The sequence below is a fragment of the Arachis stenosperma genome, chromosome 3, assembly GCF_014773155.1.
Source record: "Arachis stenosperma cultivar V10309 chromosome 3, arast.V10309.gnm1.PFL2, whole genome shotgun sequence".
Classification (NCBI taxonomy): Eukaryota; Viridiplantae; Streptophyta; class Magnoliopsida; order Fabales; family Fabaceae; genus Arachis; species Arachis stenosperma.
The window spans coordinates 9872142-9893389 of record NC_080379.1 but is presented as its reverse complement, the minus strand read 5'-3'; the positions used below and the strand labels follow the sequence as shown (position 1 = coordinate 9893389).

Below are 21248 nucleotides of genomic sequence, written 5' to 3'. Positions count from 1 at the left end.
AGTCATCCTTGAATAGTTTACAATCTTCATCCTGATGACCTCCTCCACACAAATTATATGTTGTGACTTATGTTCTTACAGCTGAGACTTGCATGTGCCCCACTTGTTTAGTAACTGAGTTGATTTGTTAGGACATGGCTTTGTCTTGTGCCAAATGTGCATCCAGTGTGTCTAGCTCCATCACCCTTATTTTGACTGTTCTTTCGTTTGCATACATGTAATGATTGTTAGCCATTGTCTCTATCAACTCTAGAGCTTCTTCAGGTGTCTTCCGATGCAAGGATCCTCTAGTTGATGAGTCAATTAGGGTTCTGAAGGCATGAGATATTTCATCATAGAATGATTGAAGTTGCAACCACTTAGGGAATACATGATGAGGGCATTTTCTCAACATTCCTTTGTATGTCTCCCATGCTTCATAAAGTGACTCCCCATCCTTCTGTGTAAAAGCATGAATATCATTCCTTAACCGTGCTAGATTTTGTGGTGGGAAGTATTTGGTTAGGAATTTGTTAACCAAATCATTCCATGTTGCTATGCTATCTAAGGGTTAAGCTTGTAGCCACTCTTTAGTTCTATCCTTTAGAGAGAACGGAAACAACCTCAATCTATGGCTTTTGGGGAGACTCCATTGCTCTTTACTGTGTCACATATCTGTAGAAAGCTATATATGTGCATGTTCGGATCTTCGTGAGGATTGTCGCTGAATTGATCCTGTTGTGCCGATTGGATGAGTGAAGGTTTCAATTCAAAATTTTTGGCCACTATGTTGGGTCTAACTATGCTACTATCACAACTGTCAATGGTGGGTCTGGTGAAGTCTCCAAGGGTTCTTCTTGCATTGTTTTGTCCCTCGGCCATTCTTTTCTCTGCCTTTAATTTCTTTCTTCATCGAAATAAAGCTCTCTCTATTTTGGGATTGTATTGGAGAGGTTCGGGATCATCACTCCCTTGCATAACAAATAAACAAATTAAAGGTACATGTGGTAAGAAGAAAAATAAAGGAATGAAGACATAATAATAAATGAAGGAGTAAAACAAAAGAAAACAGTATCTAATTTAGAAATTCAACCAAACGTATGTTGTTAATCTCAATTAATCCCTGACAATGGCGTTAAAAACTTAATGAGCGGAAATTGATGCTCACAGATACTGGAAACTGCACCAGATCGTTATAGTAATACTCTGGCGAGTGGATATCATTCCTACGAGAATTAAAGGATTGAGCAAGCAAATATCGAGTCAAATTTCTAATTAGATCGAATGAACTTGGATTCATAAGTGGCTGAACCGTGTCTTGCTAGAACTTTAGAATGTTGAATGCTAAAGACGAAGTAGTGAACATGTATTTTGATTGAGAGAAAACAATGAGTGAGAGTGTCAAGGGTTTTTGGAGATATTTAGTTCCCAGGAAGATCAATCCTTATGTTTATCTATTTTGATGCATGCAAAATACCTTTTCACGACAAATCATAAATAACGGAATCCCAATTCCTTGGCTCCGCAATTTATCTTCAATTAATCAATTACCAATTCCTTGGTTAACCGATTAATTGAAGAGGTTTAGCACAAATCTGATTTAGTTTCAAATAAAATTCAAAAGTAGTTCTGAGGTCGAATTATATGTTACGTATTCAAATTAGTCCTAAACAATTGAAAATTATAAGAAAAGCAACGTGGCACACTTTTTAAACCACTATTCTTAGTCAATATTAAAAAGTCATGAGAAAGAGTTTTCAAGCTGTAATTCCGATATTAAATTTTCCAAAATAATAAACAAAATTCAAAACAAAGTTAACATATTTTCCAATACTACTAATTCTTTAAAGAATGAAGAACGAAAATTCAATCTTAAAATAGATCAATGCAATAATTCAAAATAGAATAAAACTTAGCTTAATAATCCATGAAAACATAAATAGAGCTCCTAATCCCTTTGACAAAGAAATTCGTGACTCATGGAGAAAGATGAAAAAATAAAGGTGAAAGAGAACGCGGCTAAGTCTGGATCCCCTTTTCTGTGAACAATGTCACTTATTTATATCGTAGGTTTACCTAAAATTCAAATTCAAAACTAAATCTTATCTTTTATGAAGAATAAGATAACTAGTAACAATAATTCAAATCCAAATCAAATCTAATTCAAATCAAATTGCATCCTAATAGAATCTTTCATGACCTTAATTGAAATTGCACATTTAGTGGAGTGGGCTTCTTTGGCATTGCACTTTGGGCTTTGGCGTGGCACGCCATTCTTGAATGGGCTTAAGGCGTTGCACGCCTGGTTTCACGTGGCACGCCCACTTAGTGCGCCTCCCAGGGGTTAACAGCGTGACACACCTTGGAGTGGTGTTACACGCCACATGCTTCACTCTTCAGGGGCATTATACGCCCTTACATGGCATTACATGCCAGCTTGGTGAGTCCTCCCAACGGTCCTAGGCGTTGCACGCCAATGAATGGCGTTACACGCTAGCTCCTCTTTTGCTTGGGGGCGATACACACCAATGTATGGCATTGCACACCAACTTAAAGGGCCTTCGAAGGCGTTGCACGCTTGGTTGAGGAAGTGGCATGCCAACTTGGTGAGCTCCCATGGCCGATGGCATTGCACACTGGTTGGGTGGCATTACACGCCGCTTCTTCTCTCTGGCCGAAGGCATTGCATGCTGCTTACATGACATGGCACGCCATTCTTCTTGAAATAGGAGAGCGTTGTACACCCATAGTGGTGGCGTTACACGCCACTTGGTCTTGGCTTGGGGCACATTGCACACCCTATTGTGGCATTGCACGCCACTCCTTTTGGCTTGCCCTTGAATGTGCTTCTTTTGCTAATTGGTTTTTTTCTCTTTTACTTTGATTTCTTGAAAGCACTTAGAAAACATATTAGTAGCTAAGAATATCTCAAATCAGTTAGTTTAGATGGAAGAAACTGTAATTAACTCTAAGAAACCATGAAAATAATGTAAAAAAATCTACTAAAGATGCGGACGCATCAACAAACAAGTCAAAAGAGCTCAAAAACACTTGGGCACTAAAAGAATTGATGAAATTGTGATAGATTGTGCAAAAGAAGAATGTTAGAGTGTGTTGTTTTGTGATTGAAATTCAATTTTTCAAAGAAACCAACTTGGTATTTACACACAATATACATACTCAAAACTCAAGCAGCAAATAATTTTTAACATGTTACAATCCTTTATCACAATTAGACTTAATGAATTATGCCATGCAAAACCAAACATTCTAAATCACGTGGTAGCTACAACATACAATTTAAAACGGACGATAGACATAGAGACTTATAATCGGACACTTGGCGTGCAAAAGTAAAAATAACAAGACATAGCACAAACAAGCATTTCTTCAACATCAATTCATTAATTTTAGCATAAACAACACAAGATCAGCAACATAATTCATCCATTTAATCAATTTCCAACACTTTCAGCAATATCACAGAGTTTAAAAATCTATTCTAATCCTATTTTAACCCTCTAAATCTACTAAAATAGAAAATTAAATATAACTAAAGCTCAAGACTAATTCAAAATTAAAAATGAAATTCTAATTAAACCTAAATTAAATTAAACTAAAATTAAATGACTTGAAAAAGAGTTTGTTCAAGAACCTATAATGAAGAACAAAGCAAGAAATTAAGGGAGAGATGGAGTTATAGAGGCAGTGACCAGAGGAGAGTGGCAGCATGTGGTGCTGGATGTAACAATCCGTATTTTTTAAACTTTTATTATAGATTATTTATGATTTATTTTATTAACCTGAACTTATTATCTTTAGAGGACTATTTCATCAAAAGTAATTACATTAATTTTAAGATAAGTTTAAATTAATTATGATTTAATTCAGTTTCTGATACACTTCACCATATCTATGTATCCATGTTTAGTTAGAATTCTATTCAGCCTTCCGAACTCTTGTGAACACTGTCTATGATTTTCATCCTTTACTTTCTGAATTATGAATTCTTTTCCTTGAGCTTGAGTTTGTTTGGTGTCATATGTGATACCCTATTTTTCTTTGGATACGGTTTGTGTGAGATCGGTTTATGTGCGACATCACAAGAAATTGTAAAAGTTGTAGATGTGGTGGGAAGGCTTTGCGAGATGGTTATAGATTAAGAAAGTGTTCATGTTTTGTTGATGACTCTAAACGTACACCGAGTTAATTTGTCAAATATTTTTGTTTTTTTTTTTTTTTGACATGTTTGAAAGGGACATTACACTGGAGCAGGGGACTAGTGGAAAAGGTAGCAGTGCCTGGTTAGTTGCTGTAGTTCAGGGTGGCGCCGATGATTTTGGTCATGACGGGAAGGAGGAATAGGGGCTCTGCTCAGGGACACAGGAGTTGCTGTTCGTTTTGTTCAGTGAGAGAGGTCAAGATAGAAAGAGGGATTGGGTGAGGACCAGATGGAGAAAACAAGAGGAGGGTCGCGAGAAAAAAAGGGACAGAGATAGGGAATGTAAGAAAAGAAAATAGGGTGTGGCCATGGCGTGGTGATCGCCGGTAGAAAGGGGGATGGTGGAGGCGACGGCGCACCTGGTTTGCACGAAGAAGAAAAAGAAAGAGGAGGAGGAGGAGGTAGTGGTGATGGTTTTGCGGTGGCCGGTAATGCATGAGCATCTTTAGTTGTTTTCTTTATTATTTCTTTGAATAAAATTAGTGATTTTCATATTTTAATTGAGATTTTTGTGCTTTAATTAATGTTTGTTGGAGTTAGTTTGAACTTTGATATATTTAGGAAGTTATTGAAAGAATTTAGGCAAGAACAAAGGAGGAGAAGAACAACCAAAGAAGCCCCTAGAAGAACCAAAGAAGGTGACAAGCAAAAGGAAGTAACCTCCCAAGTAGGGGTGGAAACAGACCAGGCCAGGTCAGGCTTTGCTCTTAACAGGCTAGGCTTTGCTCTAATGTATTCACTATTGCCTCTTGCACGATACCCTGAGGTTGCATGTTTTTCCAATTCCTCTGATGGTTCTTGGGTCATCATTGAGATGTCAGAAGGCCATGAAATAAAACAATTGCAGAACACAAGCATCAAGCTGAGACAGTTATTCAAAATTCAAATTGTATATATGATCATACATACATATGATGAGCGGATAATTTATACACTTTTTGGCATTGTTTTTAGTATGTTTTTGGTATGATCTAGTTAGTTTTTAGTATATTTTTATTAGTTTTTAGTTAAAATTCACTTTTCTGGACTTTACTATGAGTTTGTGTGTTTTTCTGTGATTTCAGGTATTTTCTGGCTGAAATTGAGGGATCTGAGCAAAAATCTGATCCAGAGACTCAAAAGGACTGCAGATGCTGTTGGATTCTGACCTCCCTGCACTCGAAGTGGATTTTCTGGAGCTACAAAAGCCCAATTGGCGCGCTCTCAACGGCGTTGGAAAGTAGACATCCTGGGCTTTCCAGCAATATATGATAGTCCATACTTTGCCCAAGATTTGATGGCCCAAACCGGCGTTCAAAGTCACCTACAGAAATTCCAGCGTTAAACGCCGGAACTGGCACCTAAATGGGAGTTAAACGCCCAAACTGGCACCAAAGCTGGCGTTTAACTCCAAGAAGAGTCTCTACACGAAATTGCTTCATTGCTCAGCCCAAGCACACACCAAGTGGACCCGGAAGTGGATTTTTATGTCATTTACTCATCTCTGTACACCCTAGGCTACTAGTTTTCTATAAGTAGGACCTTTTACTATTGTATTGAGATATCTGGGTAGCTACCTTCGTGTTTTATGCTATCTTAGATCATTGGGAGGCTGGCCATTTGGCCATGCCTAGACCTTGTTCTTATGTATTTTCAACGGTGGAGTTTCTACACACCATAGATTAAGGTGTGGAGCTCTGCTGTACCTCGAGTATTAATGCAATTACTATTGTTCTTCTATTCAATTCCGCTTGTTCTTTGTCCAAGATATCACTTGTTCTTCAACTTGATAAATGTGATGATCAGTGACACTCATCACCATTCTCACCTATGAACAAGGTGACTGACAACCATTCTTGTTCTACAAGCATCCGAGGCTTAGTGAATATCTCTTGGATTCCTGATAACACGATGCATGGTTGATCGCCTGACAACCGAGTGCTCGCTTGACAAACGAGCCAGCCATTCTGTGAGATCAGAGTCTTCGTGGTATAGGCAAGAACTGATGGCGGCATTCAAGAGAATCCGGAAGGTCTAACCTTGTCTGTGGTATTCTGAGTAGGATTCAATGATTGAATGACTGTGACGTGCTTCAAACTCCTAGCAGGCGGGGCGTTAGTGACAGACGCAAAAGTATCGATGGATATTATTCCGGCCTGACCGAGAACCGACAGCTGAATTCCGCTATGCTGTGACAGAGCATATGCAATCGCTTTCACTGAGAGGATGGGAGGTAGCCATTGACAACGGTGAAACCCTACACGAGCTTGCCATGGAAAGGAGTAAGAAGGATTGGATGAAGACAGTAGGAAAGCAGAGAGACGGAAGGGAAGGCATCTTCATGCGCTTATCTGAAGTTCCTACCAATGAATTACATAAGTATCTCTATCTTTATCTTATATGTTATTTTCGTTCATCACCATTATACATTTGAGTCTGCCTGACTAAGATTTGCAAGATGACCATAGCTTGCTTCAATACTAACAATCTCCGTGGGATCGACCCTTACTCGCGTAAGGTTTATTACTTGGACGACCCAGTGCACTTGCTGGTTAGTTGTGCGAAGTTGTGTAATGCCATGGAATTGAGCTACCAAGTTTTTGGAGTTCATGACCGGGGATTATGAGAGTTATGAAAAAGTATTGTTCACAATTTCGCGCACCAAGTTTTTGGCGCCGTTGTCGGGGATTGTTCAAGTTTTGAGCAAGCTTTTTGTCCGGTAACATCAGTGCCAAGATCCGGCAACAAGCACCAAGTTTTTGGCGCCGTTGCCGGGGATTGTTCAGTTTGGACAACTGACGGTTTATCTTGTTGCTTAGATTAGGTATTTTTTTTTTTCGAAATTCTTGAAGATGAATTCTAGAGTTTCAAGATGATTTGTTGAAGTTTGGCTGGCTGAGAAGCCATGTCTAATCTCATTGGACCGAGGTTTCAACTTATCATCACAAGAGCTTGTTGATTTTTATCAATCTTGCTTTTGGAGCAGTGATCTGCTAAGGCTTGGCTGGCCTTTGGCCATGTCTAGTGTTTTGGACCGAAGCTTTCTTTGAAAGCTTGGCTGGCTGTGAAGCCATGTCTAATTCCTGGACCGGAGTCATAGACTAGCATTGCACTGATTCCTGGAATTCTCATTAAGAATTTTGATACCTTTTTCCACTTAATTTTCGAAAAACACAAAAAAATCAAAAAAATCATAAAACCCAAAAATTTCTTGTTTGAGTCTAGTGTCTCATCTTAAGTTTGGTGTCTTGCATGCATTGTTATTTGATTCTTGTTGCATTTTGATTATTAAAAATCCAAAAATATTTTTTTAGTTGTGTCTTTTCAAGTCAATAATACAAAGAATTGAAGATTCTGAACATGCTACAGAGGAATTATACAGAAAAAGCTGGGCGTTCAAAACGCCCAGTGAAGAAGGACAGACTGGCGTTTAAACGCCAGCCAGGGTACCTGGTTGGGCGTTTAACGCCCAAAAAGGGTGCATTTTGGGCGTTAAACGCCAGAATGGATACCATTCTGGGCGTTTAACGCCAGGATGGCAAAGGGGGAAGATTTTGTTTTTCAAATCAATTTTTTTTTCAAGTTTTCAAAGTTTTTCAAAATCAAATCTTTTTCAAATCATATCCTTTCAATCAAATGTTTTCAAAATCAATTTCTTTCCTTTTTCAAAGATACTTGCTAAAAATTAATGATTTGATTGAACATCTCAAGTATATTGCCTTTTCTGTTGAGAAAGGTTTAATGTTTGAATCATATCTTTTCTTGTTAGGCAAGTAATTAATCAAATCTTTTTAAAATTGTTTTCAAATCAAATCTTCTTAAAATTATTTTCAAATCATATCTTCTCAATCACATCTTTTTCAAAATAAGTTTTCAATCAAATCTTTTTTTCTAATTTCAAAATCTTTTTCAAAAATCACTTGATTTCTTTTCCACTTTGAATTTTCGAAAATTATCAATCAGTTTTTCAAAATGTTTTCAAACTTTTTAATTTAATTTTCGAAAATTCTCTTCCCTCCTTCCCACATCCTTCTATTTATGGAGTACTACTCCTTCTTAATGCACAACTCGAATTCTATCTAATCAAGTTCGAATTCTTCTATCCCCTTCTTCTATTTTTCTTTTCCTCTGACACCTCAAGGAATCTCTATACTGTGACATAGAGGATTCCACATTTTCTTGTTCTCTTCTCTTTCATATGAGCAGGAGCAAAGACAAAGGCATTCTTGTTGAAGCTGACCCTGAACCTGAAAGGACCTTAAAGCGAAAGCTAAGAGAAGCTAAGGCACAACTCTCTGTAGAGGACCTAACCGAATTCTTCAAGGAAGAAGAAGACATGGCAGCCGAAAACAACAACAATGCCAACAATGCAAGGAAGGTGCTGGGTGACTTTACTGCACCTACTCCCGACTTCTATGGGAGAAGCATCTCTATCCCTGCCATTGGAGCAAACAACTTTGAGCTTAAGCCTCAATTAGTTTCTCTAATGCAACAGAATTGCAAGTTCCATGGACTTCCAATGGAAGATCCTCATCAGTTTTTAGCTGAGTTCTTACAAATCTGTGACACAGTCAAGACTAATGGGGTTGACCCTGAGGTCTACAGACTGATGCTATTCCCTTTTGCTGTAAGAGACAGAGCTAGAATATGGTTGGACTCACAACCTAAAGATAGCCTGGACTCTTGGGAAAAGCTAGTCAATGCCTTCTTGGCAAAGTTCTTTCCACCTCAAAAATGGAGTAAGCTTAGAGTGGAAGTCCAAACCTTCAGACAGAAGGATGGAGAATCCCTCTATGAAGCTTGGGAAAGATACAAACAATTAATCAGAAAATGTCCCTCAGACATGCTTTCTGAACGGAGCATCATAGGTATTTTCTATGATGGTCTCTCTGAACTATCCAAGATGTCTTTGGATAGCTCTGCTGGAGGATCTCTTCATCTGAAGAAGACGCCTACAGAGGCTCAGGAACTAATTGACATGGTTGCAAATAACCAATTCATGTACACTTCTGAAAGGAATCCTGTGAACAATGGGACTAATCAGAAGAAAGGAGTTCTTGAGATTGACACTCTGAATGCCATTTTGGCTCAGAATAAAATATTGACTCAACAAGTCAATTTGATTTCTCAAAGTCTGTCTGGAATGCAAAATGCACCTGGCAGTACTAAGGATGCTTCATCTGAGGAAGAAGCTTATGATCCTGAGAACCCTTCAATGGAAGAGGTGAATTACCTAGGAGAACCCTATGGAAACACCTATAATTCTTCATGGAGAAATCACCCAAATTTCTCATGGAAAAACCAAGAGAGACCTCAACAAGGTTTCAACAACAATAATGGTGGAAGAAACAGGTTTAGCAATGGCAAACCTTTTCCATCATCTTCTCAGCAACAGACAGAGAATTCTAAGCAGAACCCCTCTGACTTAGCAACCATGGTCTCTGATCTAATCAAAACCACTCAAAGTTTTATGACTGAAACAAGGTCCTCCATTAGAAATTTGGAGGCACAAGTGGGACAGCTGAGCAAGAAAGTTACTGAACTCCCTCCTAGTACTCTCCCAAGTAATACAGAGGACAATCCAAAAGGAGAGTGCAAAGCCATAACCATGGCCGAATATGGAGAGGAAAGAGAGGAGGTGGACGCCACTGAGGAAGACCTCAATGGGCGTGCGCCAACCTCCTCTGAGTTCCCCAATGAGGAACCATGGAAATCTGAGGCTCAAAATGAGACCATAGAGATTCCATTGGACTTACTTCTGCCTTTCATGAGCTCTGATGAGTATTCTTCCTCTGAAGAGGATGAGTATGTCACTGAAGAGCAAGTTGCTAAATACCTTGGAGCAATCATGAAGCTAAATGACAAGTTATTTGGAAATGAGACTTGGGAAGATGAACCTCCTTTGCTCACCAGAGAACTGGATGACTTGTCTAGGCAGAAATTACCTCAAAAGAGACAAGATCCTGGGAAGTTTTCCATACATTGTACCATAGGCACCATGACCTTCAAGAAGGCCCTGTGTGACTTAGGGTCAAGTGTGAATCTCATGCCTCTCTCTGTAATGGAGAAGTTGGGGATCTTTGAGGTACAAGCTATAAGAATCTCATTAGAGATGGCAGACAATTCAAGAAAACAAGCTCATGGACTTGTAGAGAATGTTTTGGTAAAAGTTGAAGACCATTACATCCCTACAGATTTCATAGTCCTAGAGACTGGGAAGTGCATGGATGAATCCATCATCCTTGGCAGACCCTTCCTAGCCACAGCAAAGGCTGTGATTGATGTTGATAGAGGTGAACTGATCATTCAAGTGAATGAAAAATCCTTGGTGTTTAAGGCTCAAGGATATCCCTCTGTCACCATGGAGAAGAAGCATGAAGAGCTTCTTTCAAATCAGAGACAAGCAGAGCCCCCACAGTCAAACTCTAAGTTTGGTGTTGGGAGGCCACAACCAAACTCTAAGTTTGGTGTTGAACCCCCACATTCAAACTCTAAGTTTGGTGTTGGGAGGTTCCAACATTGCTCTGAGTATCTGTGAGGCTCCATGAGAGCCCTCTGTCAAGCTACTGACATTAAAGAAGCGCTTGTTGGGAGGCAACCCAATGATTATACTTTATATATTTTCTTTTGTTATTTTATGTTTTTTTGTAGGTTGATGATCATAAGAAGTCACAAAATCCATTGAAAAAGCAAAAACAGAATGAAAAACAGGAAGAAAAACAGCACACCCTGGAGGAAGAACCCACTGGCGTTTAAACGCCAGTGAGGCTAGCAGTTGGGCGTTTAACGCCCAGTCTGGCACCATTCTGGGCGTTTAACGCCAGAAAGGGGCACCAGACTGGCGTTAAACGCCAGAAAAGGGCAAGAACCTGGCGTTAAACGCCAGGAATGGGCACCAGCCCGGCGTTTAACGCCAGAAATGACTCAAAACGTGATTTTGAGCAACATTTGGTGCAGGGATGACTTTTCCTTGACACCACAGGATCTGTGGACCCCACAGGACCCCCACCAACCCCACCACCACCCTCTCTCTTCTTCCCCCATTCACCAATCACCTCAATACCTCTTCCCCAAAAACCCTTCACCTATCAAATCCCATCTTTCTCTTCACCACTCACATCCATCCTTCACAAAACCCCACCAACCTCACCCTTCAAATTCAAACCACTTTCCCTCCCAAACCCACCCATAATGGCCGAACTCCATCTCCCTTCTCTCCTATATAAACCCTCCTTCATTCCTTCATTTTCACACACCTTAAACACCATCTCTCTCCCCTTTGGCCGAATACAAAGCCATTCCCTTTCTCCTCATTTCTTCTTCTTCTACTCTCTTCTTTCTTCTTTTGCTCGAGGACGAGCAAACATTTTAAGTTTGGTGTGGTAAAAGCATTGCTTTTTGTTTTTCCATAACCATTTATGGCATCCAAGGCCGGAGAAACCTCTAGAAAGAGGAAAGGGAAGGCAAAAGCTTCCACCTCCAAGTCATGGGAGATGGAGAGATTCATCTCAAGGGTGCATCAAGACCACTTTTATGAAGTTGTGGCCTTGAAGAAGGTGATCCCCGAGGTCCCCTTTTCACTCAAAAAGGGTGAATATCCGGAGATCCGCCATGAGATCCGAAGAAGAGGTTGGGAAGTGCTTACCAACCCCATTCAACAAGTCGGAATCTTGATGGTTCAAGAGTTCTATGCCAATGCATGGATCACCAAGAACCATGATCAAAGTGTTAACCCAAATCCAAAGAATTATCTTACTATGGTTCGGGGGAAATACTTGGATTTTAGTCCGGAAAGTGTAAGGTTGGCATTCAATTTGCCCATGATGCAAGGAGATGAACATCCTTACACTAGAAGGGTCAACTTTGATCAAAGGTTGGACCAAGTCCTCACAGTCATATGTGAAGAGGGCGCACAATGGAAGAGAGATTCAAGAGGCAAGCCGGTTCAATTGAGAAGGCATGACCTCAAACCCGTGGCTAGAGGATGGTTGGAGTTCATTCAACGCTCAATCATTCCCACTAGCAACCGGTCCGAAGTTACTCTAGACCGGGCCATCATGATTCATAGCATCATGATTGGAGAAGAAGTGGAAGTTCATGAGGTTATAGCCCAAGAACTCTATAAAGTGGCGGACAAGTCTTCCACCTTGGCAAGGCTAGCCTTTCCTCATCTCATTTGTCACCTCTGTTATTCAGTTGGAGTTGACATAGAAGGAGACACCCCCATTGATGAGGATAAGCCCATCACCAAGAAAAGGATGGAGCACACAAGAGACCCCTCTCATCAAGAGATCCCTGAGATGCCTCAAGGGATGCACTTTCCTCCACAAAATTATTGGGAGCAAGTAAACATCTCCCTAGGAGAATTGAGTTCCAACATGGGACAACTAAGGGTGGAGCATCAAGAACACTCCATCATCCTTTATGAAATTAGAGAAGATCAAAGAATCATGAGAGAGGAGCAACAAAGACAAGGAAGAGACATTGAGGAGCTCAAGCACTCCATAGGATCTTCAAGAGAAAGAAAGAGCCGCCATCACTAAGGTGGACCCGTTCTTTAATTTCCTTGTTCTTTATTCTTCTGTTTTTCGAATTTTATGCTTATGTTTATCCATGTTTGTGTCTTGTGATCATTAGTGTCTTAGTGTCTATGCCTTAAAGTTATGAATGTCCTATGAATCCATCACCTTTCTTAAATAAAAACGTGCTTAATTGAAAAAGAAAGAATTGCATGAATTTTGAATTTTATAACAGTTTAATTAGTTTGATGTGGTGGCATTACTTTTGTTCTCTGAATGTATGCTTAAACAGTGCATATGTATCTTGAATTTGTGGTTTATGAATGTTGGCTCTTGAAAGAATGATGAAAAAGGAGACATGTTACTGAGGATCTGAAAAATCATTAAAAATGATTCTTGAAGCAAGAAAAAGCAGTGAATACAAAAAAGAGAGGAAGCAAGCGAAAAAAAAAGAAGAGAAAAAAAAAGAAGAGAAAGAAAAGAGAAAGAAAAGAAAAAAAAAAAAGAAATAAAGTTGTGATCCAAGGCAAAAAGAGTGTGCTTAAGAACCCTGGACACCTCTAATTGGGGACTTTAGCAAAGCTGAGTCACAATCTGAAAAGGTTCACCCAATTATGTGTCCGTGGCTTGTATGTATCTGGTGGTAATACTGGAAGACAGAGTGCTTTGGGCCACGGCCAAGACTCAATAAGTAGCTGTGTTCAAGAATCATCATACTTAACTAGGAGAATCAATAACACTATCTGGATTCTGAGTTCCTAAAGAAGCCAATCATTCTGAGTTGCAAAGGATAGAGTGAGATGCCAAAACTGTTCAGAGGCAGAAAGCTAAAAGCCCCGCTCATCTAATTAATACTGATCTTCATAGATGTTTTTGGAATTCATTGCATATTCTCTTCTTTTTTATCTTATTTGATTTTCAGTTGCTTGAGGACAAGCAACAATTTAAGTTTGGTGTTGTGATGAGCGGATAATTTATACACTTTTTGGCATTGTTTTTAGTATGTTTTTGGTATGATCTAGTTAGTTTTTAGTATATTTTTATTAGTTTTTAGTTAAAATTCACTTTTCTGGACTTTACTATGAGTTTGTGTGTTTTTCTGTGATTTCAGGTATTTTCTGGCTGAAATTGAGGGATCTGAGCAAAAATCTGATCCAGAGACTCAAAAGGACTGCAGATGCTGTTGGATTCTGACCTCCCTGCACTCGAAGTGGATTTTCTGGAGCTACAGAAGCCCAATTGGCGCGCTCTCAACGGCGTTGGAAAGTAGACATCCTGGGTTTTCCAGAAATATATGATAGTCCATACTTTGCCCAAGATTTGATGGCCCAAACCGGCGTTCAAAGTCACCTACAGAAATTCCAGCGTTAAACACCGGAACTGGCACCTAAATGGGAGTTAAACGCCCAAACTGGCACCAAAGCTGGCGTTTAACTCCAAGAAGAGTCTCTACACGAAAATGCTTCATTGCTCAGCCCAAGCACACACCAAGTGGGCCCGGAAGTGGATTTTTATGTCATTTACTCATCTCTATACACCCTAGGCTACTAGTTTTCTATAAGTAGGACCTTTTACTATTGTATTGAGATATCTGGGTAGCTACCTTCGTGTTTTATGCTATCTTAGATCATTGGGAGGCTGGCCATTCGGCCATGCCTAGACCTTGTTCTTATGTATTTTCAACGGTGGAGTTTCTACACACCATAGATTAAGGTGTGGAGCTCTGCTGTACCTCGAGTATTAATGCAATTACTATTGTTCTTCTATTCAATTCCGCTTGTTCTTTGTCCAAGATATCACTTGTTCTTCAACTTGATAAATGTGATGATCAGTGACACTCATCACCATTCTCACCTATGAACAAGGTGACTGACAACCATTCTTGTTCTACAAGCATCCGAGGCTTAGTGAATATCTCTTGGATTCCTGATAACACGATGCATGGTTGATCGCCTGACAACCGAGTGCTCGCCTGACAAACGAGCCAGCCATTCCGTGAGATCAGAGTCTTCGTGGTATAGGCAAGAATTGATGGCGGCATTCAAGAGAATCCGGAAGGTCTAACCTTGTCTGTGGTATTCTGAGTAGGATTCAATGATTGAATGACTGTGACGTGCTTCAAACTCCTAGCAGGCGGGGCGTTAGTGACAGACGCAAAAGTATCGATGGATATTATTCCGGCCTGACCGAGAACCGACAGCTGAATTCCGCTATGCTGTGACAGAGCATATGCAATCGCTTTCACTGAGAGGATGGGAGGTAGCCATTGACAACTGTGAAACCCTACACGAGCTTGCCATGGAAAGGAGTAAGAAGGATTGGATGAAGATAGTAGGAAAGCAGAGAGACGGAAGGGAAGGCATCTTCATGCGCTTATTTGAAGTTCCTACCAATGAATTACATAAGTATCTCTATCTTTATCTTATATGTTATTTTCGTTCATCACCATTATACATTTGAGTCTGCCTGACTAAGATTTGCAAAATGACCATAGCTTGCTTCAATACTAACAATCTCCGTGGGATCGACCCTTACTCGCGTAAGGTTTATTACTTGGACGACCCAGTGCACTTGCTGGTTAGTTGTGCGAAGTTGTGTAATGCCATGGAATTGAGCTACCAAGTTTTTGGAGTTCATAACCGGGGATTATGAGAGTTGTGAAAAAGTATTGTTCACAATTTCGCGCACCAACATACCAAATTGACCATAAGTAAATAATAATTCATCTTTTTCAAAACTTAGAGACCACGAATTAATTAACTAGTCAGATAATTACAAGCAACTAAGAAACACATTAAATGGTAAATGGAATCATATGCAGCTCCATCAATTGCCAACAGTTCTGTAAAACTACCATTCGCTGCACCACCGTTATTCTCTGTGGTTTGAAAATAGTTGCGGTAGTTGGCTATGGTTCGAGATACCAAAAATGCAGTAGTTTTACATAATTAGATTAGATTCTCGAAATGAGACACAATCACAGCATAACTAAATAAAAAAATCAGCACCATAAAAAATAGTTACCTAATTATGTTTGATTCTCAAAATGTGTTAATTAGAAACATAATAACAAAAATCAAATAATCACATAAATATTAAGATACTAGTGGAGAAATTGACGTACCTAAAATCTGAATCAGATAAAGAGAAGGCAAGATATCAGAAAGAAACAAAGAATTACAAGATCAATTGCATCTGGAATTCAAAGCCGAGATTGCTCATTCGTGAGAAGGTGGACTATGTGCTTGCACTGATTAGATACATTATCCTTCTGCCAGCAACAAATGATCATTATTTGAGGCTACAGAATATTAAATAAATTAGTTTGAAAAAAAGTTACCAGAGGACTGTTGTTGTTGTTGTTGTTGTTGTTGTTGGAGAAAAAGTTACTAGAGGAGGTGGCGGTGAGAAATGAACTATGCGACAATGACCAACGGTAGATCTGAATCTACAATGAAGGAGTGAGCAAAGGAAGCGGCGCGACCAGAAGATGTGATGGTGAGAAAAGAACGGCACAACAATAAGAAAGTCAGATTTGGACGATGATGAGATGATTTGTGAATTCAGACGATGACCACGCCGCTGAAATCTAAAAGACCCAAGGCAATGACACCGAGACTTAGAAGACGACAGCGATGAGACCTTAGGAGAAGGCATTGCAATCTAAAGATGACGAAAACGACACTGCGATGAAGAAGACGATAATGGTGTGGGTAACTCAGAAGACGGTGTTATGCTTCCAACGGGTAACTCGGTAATTGTTTGGAGAAGATGAGAATAATGTAAGGGAGTTGAGTTAGGATTTAGTGAGGGTTACTCTGTAACTATCTTATTTGATTTAAATTAGTGACCACTTTAGTGATTTATTAGTTTATAATAGTATTTTTTAGTTGGTCACTAAAATCGATCGCTATCTTAACAATTAGCAACCGATTTAAAGACCACAGGTTTAGCGACCAAATAATTATTCACCCTATTTCTCTATCGGTTGTAAAATCGGTCGCTAAATTAAAAAAAATAACTACCGATTTTGTAACCAAGAGTCCCAAAGATGTTACCTCTTTGTTTTGGTTGCTAATTCGGTCGGTACAATAAAAATTAGCGACTGATTTTAGCGACCAACCTTATTCGGGTTGTGTAAAAACTTATCGGTGGCTAATTCGGTTGCTATTAGTGACCATTTTGTTAGTCGCTAAAATCGGTCGCTATCTTAACAATTAGCAACCGATTTAGTTACCATTGCCTTAGCGACTAAATTAGTGACCAAACAATTTTTCATCCTATTTCTCTATCGGTTGCTAAATTAAAAAATAGCGACCGATTTTGTGACCAAGAATCCTAAAGATGTTACTTCTCCTATTTTGGTTACTAATTCGGTCACTAAATTAAAAAACAGCGACCGATTTTATTCTAGTTGTATAATAAACTTATCAGTTGCTAATTCGGCTGTTATTAGTGACTGATTTTGTTGGTCGCTAAAATCGGTCACTCAATATAATTTAGTCACTGATTTAGCGACCAATTTTTTTCTGATCCAAGAAATTCTGTATCGGTCACTAAATCAGTCGCTATTAGCAACCAATTTTTTTAATAGCTAAAATTGGTCATTATTCTGATAATTTCTTATAGTGAATCGTGCCATTGAAACTAATTCTGGTGGTTAATTAAGACTATGGCAATCATAGTTGTACTATACATGCTTATTAGTTGATTAGTCACATTTTCTCCTTCAGTTCTATGTTCTATTTTTTGCTAAAATATTAACTTGTGTAGTGGCTTACCTATGGTTTAATAGATCATCAATAGGTAAAATTTTATATTTAAATAAATTGTAGGTCAAAATGACTTAATTACAATATTTTTTAAATAATTTCATTTCGATCTTATACTTATTTTATATAAACCACTATAAGGTGTAGATGTTTCAAAATCTATACATAAATCGCTAATGTAGATTACAAATTATATGAAAATTAACTATCATTATAAACTGTGAGATTTTATCACAATTTACGTACAAACTAAAATATAATATAAACTGTTATTGACTCTAGTGGTTTATGAAAAAGTTTTATGAAAAATATAAATCTTAACAAATTCTCTGTCTTTTTTTTTTTGGTGTTTCTGTCTAGGTATTGTATAACATTTCTTTAGAATTTGGATCCTCTAAATTTTAGATTTTCATTTTAGAGAATAAAGTAAGATCTTTCACCCTTAAATATTTTCTCTCTCACGTTTTCTCTTAGTCCCACTTATGAAATAAATGATGATAGATTATACTTTATTATTTAAAGTAAAATTTAAAATTTAAAGAATCTAAATTCTTTTAACTACTAACCAATTTAAAGTAGTTGTAGTTAGATATATGAAAAGAGAGAGAAAATAAACAATGAGAAAGAGATAGGGGTGTTGACTAAAAAAATAATTATATAATTATTTTTTAATTTTATAACATGTTGCACATTATAAAGAATATTAATGTAAATTGTATCCCAAATATTAGATTATCAAGTGAAAATAGAATAAAATAAGGAGATTAAAATTAAATAATTTTTTTTATAATAGTGTATAGGATGTGTAACATGTTATAACATTAAAAAAATTAACTAGATAATTGTTATTTTTTCTGTTAATACAAATCAGTTTTTTAAAATTATTTTTTATTCTAAATTTTAAAATCTAATATCTAAATTCTAAACTCTAAATTATAAATTCTAAATCATAAAACTTATTCTAAAAAATTATTTTTCTTTTGTATTTATTCAAAAAAATATGCTCAGCATATTTTAGTTAAATCATAAAATTTTTAAACTATTTTAGACAGAACTGAAAGTTTCATGATTTCATTTTTATAGAATAATGGAGTGTAATTGTTTATCCTTGTAGCTTGGTTTTGAGATGGTAGAAAAATTTTTTGGTCAAATATGTGAAAACAATACCAAGCTATGTTGTTAATTCGACCACAAACTTGGCACTATAGTATTAGATGTTGATAATAAGATCTGTCTGTTCTTTAAAAAAGTCTAAAACCTCTGCTTATTTCTCGAAATGTTAGTGCTCTCATGTTATTTAGTATAGAATAGAATGAAGTTTGTGCAAAATTAGCTTGCAGCATCACATTTTCAGATTTTCGAAAATTTTCTAGCATCTCAACATGTGAAAGAACAAGAGTTTCAACTTCACACAAATTATAAAACTCAAGTTTAGCATTAATAATAGTTAGAAGCATTTGAAAATTCTCAGTGAATTCTTCCAAGATAGTCTCTTTATGTTCATTAGATGTGAGAGGTTTACCTAATGTTGCTAGAGAATCAATGATTTGCTTGATCTTTGAAGAGTCTTGAATTATTCCTTCACCAGTTTGATTTTGTACTTTGTTGAATTACAAAATATTCATCTATTATCTCCCAGATTTCATAGCTGAAAGTGTAGCCAACCATCTTGTCTTTGAGTTCCGATTCCTTGGAGGCCAACATCCATGAACCCAAATTGTGATCATCTTGTCCCATTGTTTATAGTGTTTGGACTCAATCCTAGCTTATTGATCTGTAAAGGAAGAAAATTATTAAGGAACACGTCTGAAATAAGTGGTCCTCAGGATCTTGTCCCTTGATTGCAACTAAAGCTTGTTGCAACCAGGTTTTATGATTGTTTTCTCCAAATTTATCAGTAACGGGATTGAATGGGTGATGATTGAAGAAATTTGGTGGTAGAGAATTGATGATTGGTGCAAAAATAACAATATTGGAAGGAGTGGATTCATTAGAATTTTGATTTATAGAAGCTATAAATCAACCTAACTCTTGATACCATAAAAGCTTTATAGAACAACAATTTGAATATCAAAAATCTAATGATAAACTCTCAAAGAATGTAAAAACAAAACTGAAAAACAGAATAAAGAATTGAGAGAGAATTGTAGCAACTTGAAATGAAAGAAACTAAACTTGAATATTAGAATAAGAAAGTGTAAACCACAAATATATACTATTAGCTATTTATATATAGCATTTTACATAGACTAAGTTAATATCAATAATAAAACTGTTATAACAGAAAAACAGATTTACAGTAATAATGTTATTCTTGATTTTCTTGGTCTATTAAGTAATTCCTTTGCTCTAAATCATTACTCTCTTTCACAGGACCTTCTCCTACTCCCCATCCCTATTTAGTAAAACATCTATTGTTTCTGTTCCATTCCTGTCACGAGTCCCGATTTACTTTTTTCATAGGAGAAGCAAATATATTCGGATATTGATAAATATTAAATTTTTTAAAAAAATTCAACACAACTATAATAAAATTCAATATAATTCAACCAAATGTATTAAATTAAATATAATTTAAACACAATTTCGATTTAGTCAACATATACACAAAATTTTTAATATATAAAATAAAATAAAATAAAATAAAAATATATATTATATATAAAAGAATAAACTAAGTGAATTTTCCTTCACGAAAATTTCATGGATCCCGTAGAATAGGTATTTTAATCCCGTCATCCATCTTCATTTAGAATTTTTTATTTTTAATATGATGAAAAGAATGGTGTATACTTGAGTTATGGGGGTGTATGGTGATTCACTGGCGTATGATGGCTGTCCAAGAGAAGTCGGACCGTTCGATTTGAGGTACTGAAAACCCTAGGTCCGATTTGTGTACTGGTAGAAAACCTTGGATCCGATTTAGGAAAACCCTGGGTCTGATTTGTGCCCCCTCTCTCTTTGCAATGAAACCGGACACTTCAATTTGTGTACTTTCCACAATTTTGAAAAACACCAAAAATTACAATGTTAAGGTATATCACCACTCCTCATTTATTCTTGAGGTAGGTCTCAGTCTTTATTGGAATTTTATGGGTCTCTGTTAAATTTTTCATTACGGTTTATTCTTTAATTTTCATAGGTATTTTATATTCATGGGTGTATATTTTTTTACCATTTTTACTAAAAATAAAAGAGTAAATATACAAAAAGTACACATGAAATTTTTTTGAGTCACAAAAATACACCCGACAGAATTGAAATTTCAATGTATACACAAAATATGCCTAATGATAGACAAAATTATTCTGTTATTAGAAGAGCTCCGTTTTCGTTTAGTGTCTATGAAGCCAATAAAACAATGAATTGGCATTCTTTATCATTGTTTAGGATATTCGAGATGAAAAATAACAAATTCTCTTATTTTAAAATTAACAAAAGATTTATTATTCATGCAAAGAAATCATATACAACCCAACCCATTACTTTACTAAATTGTAGAGAGCCATCACACACAATATCCTCATTCTCATATACAATCTAATTATCAACTTTCTAAAGTTACTAATTTCAGCTCTCATCCTAGTATTCATGCTCAACATCACTTTTTCACTTACATCATCTAGGTCTATCTTCTCACTCGAATAGTATTGTGTCCTACTGAAAGTGAATGTTATAATAAATTAGCATTCGAGTTTCTGTTTTATTAAAGATGAACAGAACAAGACATGAATATTAAGAAAGACTTCTAATAACTTTATACAAAGGACATAAAAA

The 21248-nt window shown here is 37.1% G+C and overlaps 2 non-coding genes across 2 annotated transcripts; one reads left to right on the top strand and one right to left on the bottom strand.

Annotated features, from left to right (window-relative positions):
• The first annotated feature begins 365 nt into the window (after window positions 1–365).
• Window positions 366–470, top strand: LOC130972435 (small nucleolar RNA R71). The gene has a single exon (XR_009083603.1). It is a non-coding gene; the product is annotated as a small nucleolar RNA R71 (small nucleolar RNA).
• Window positions 471–8921: 8451 nt separating this feature from the next.
• Window positions 8922–9029, bottom strand: LOC130971303 (small nucleolar RNA R71). Its single transcript, XR_009082528.1, has one exon. It is a non-coding gene; the product is annotated as a small nucleolar RNA R71 (small nucleolar RNA).
• Between the last annotated feature and the right edge of the window lie 12219 nt (window positions 9030–21248).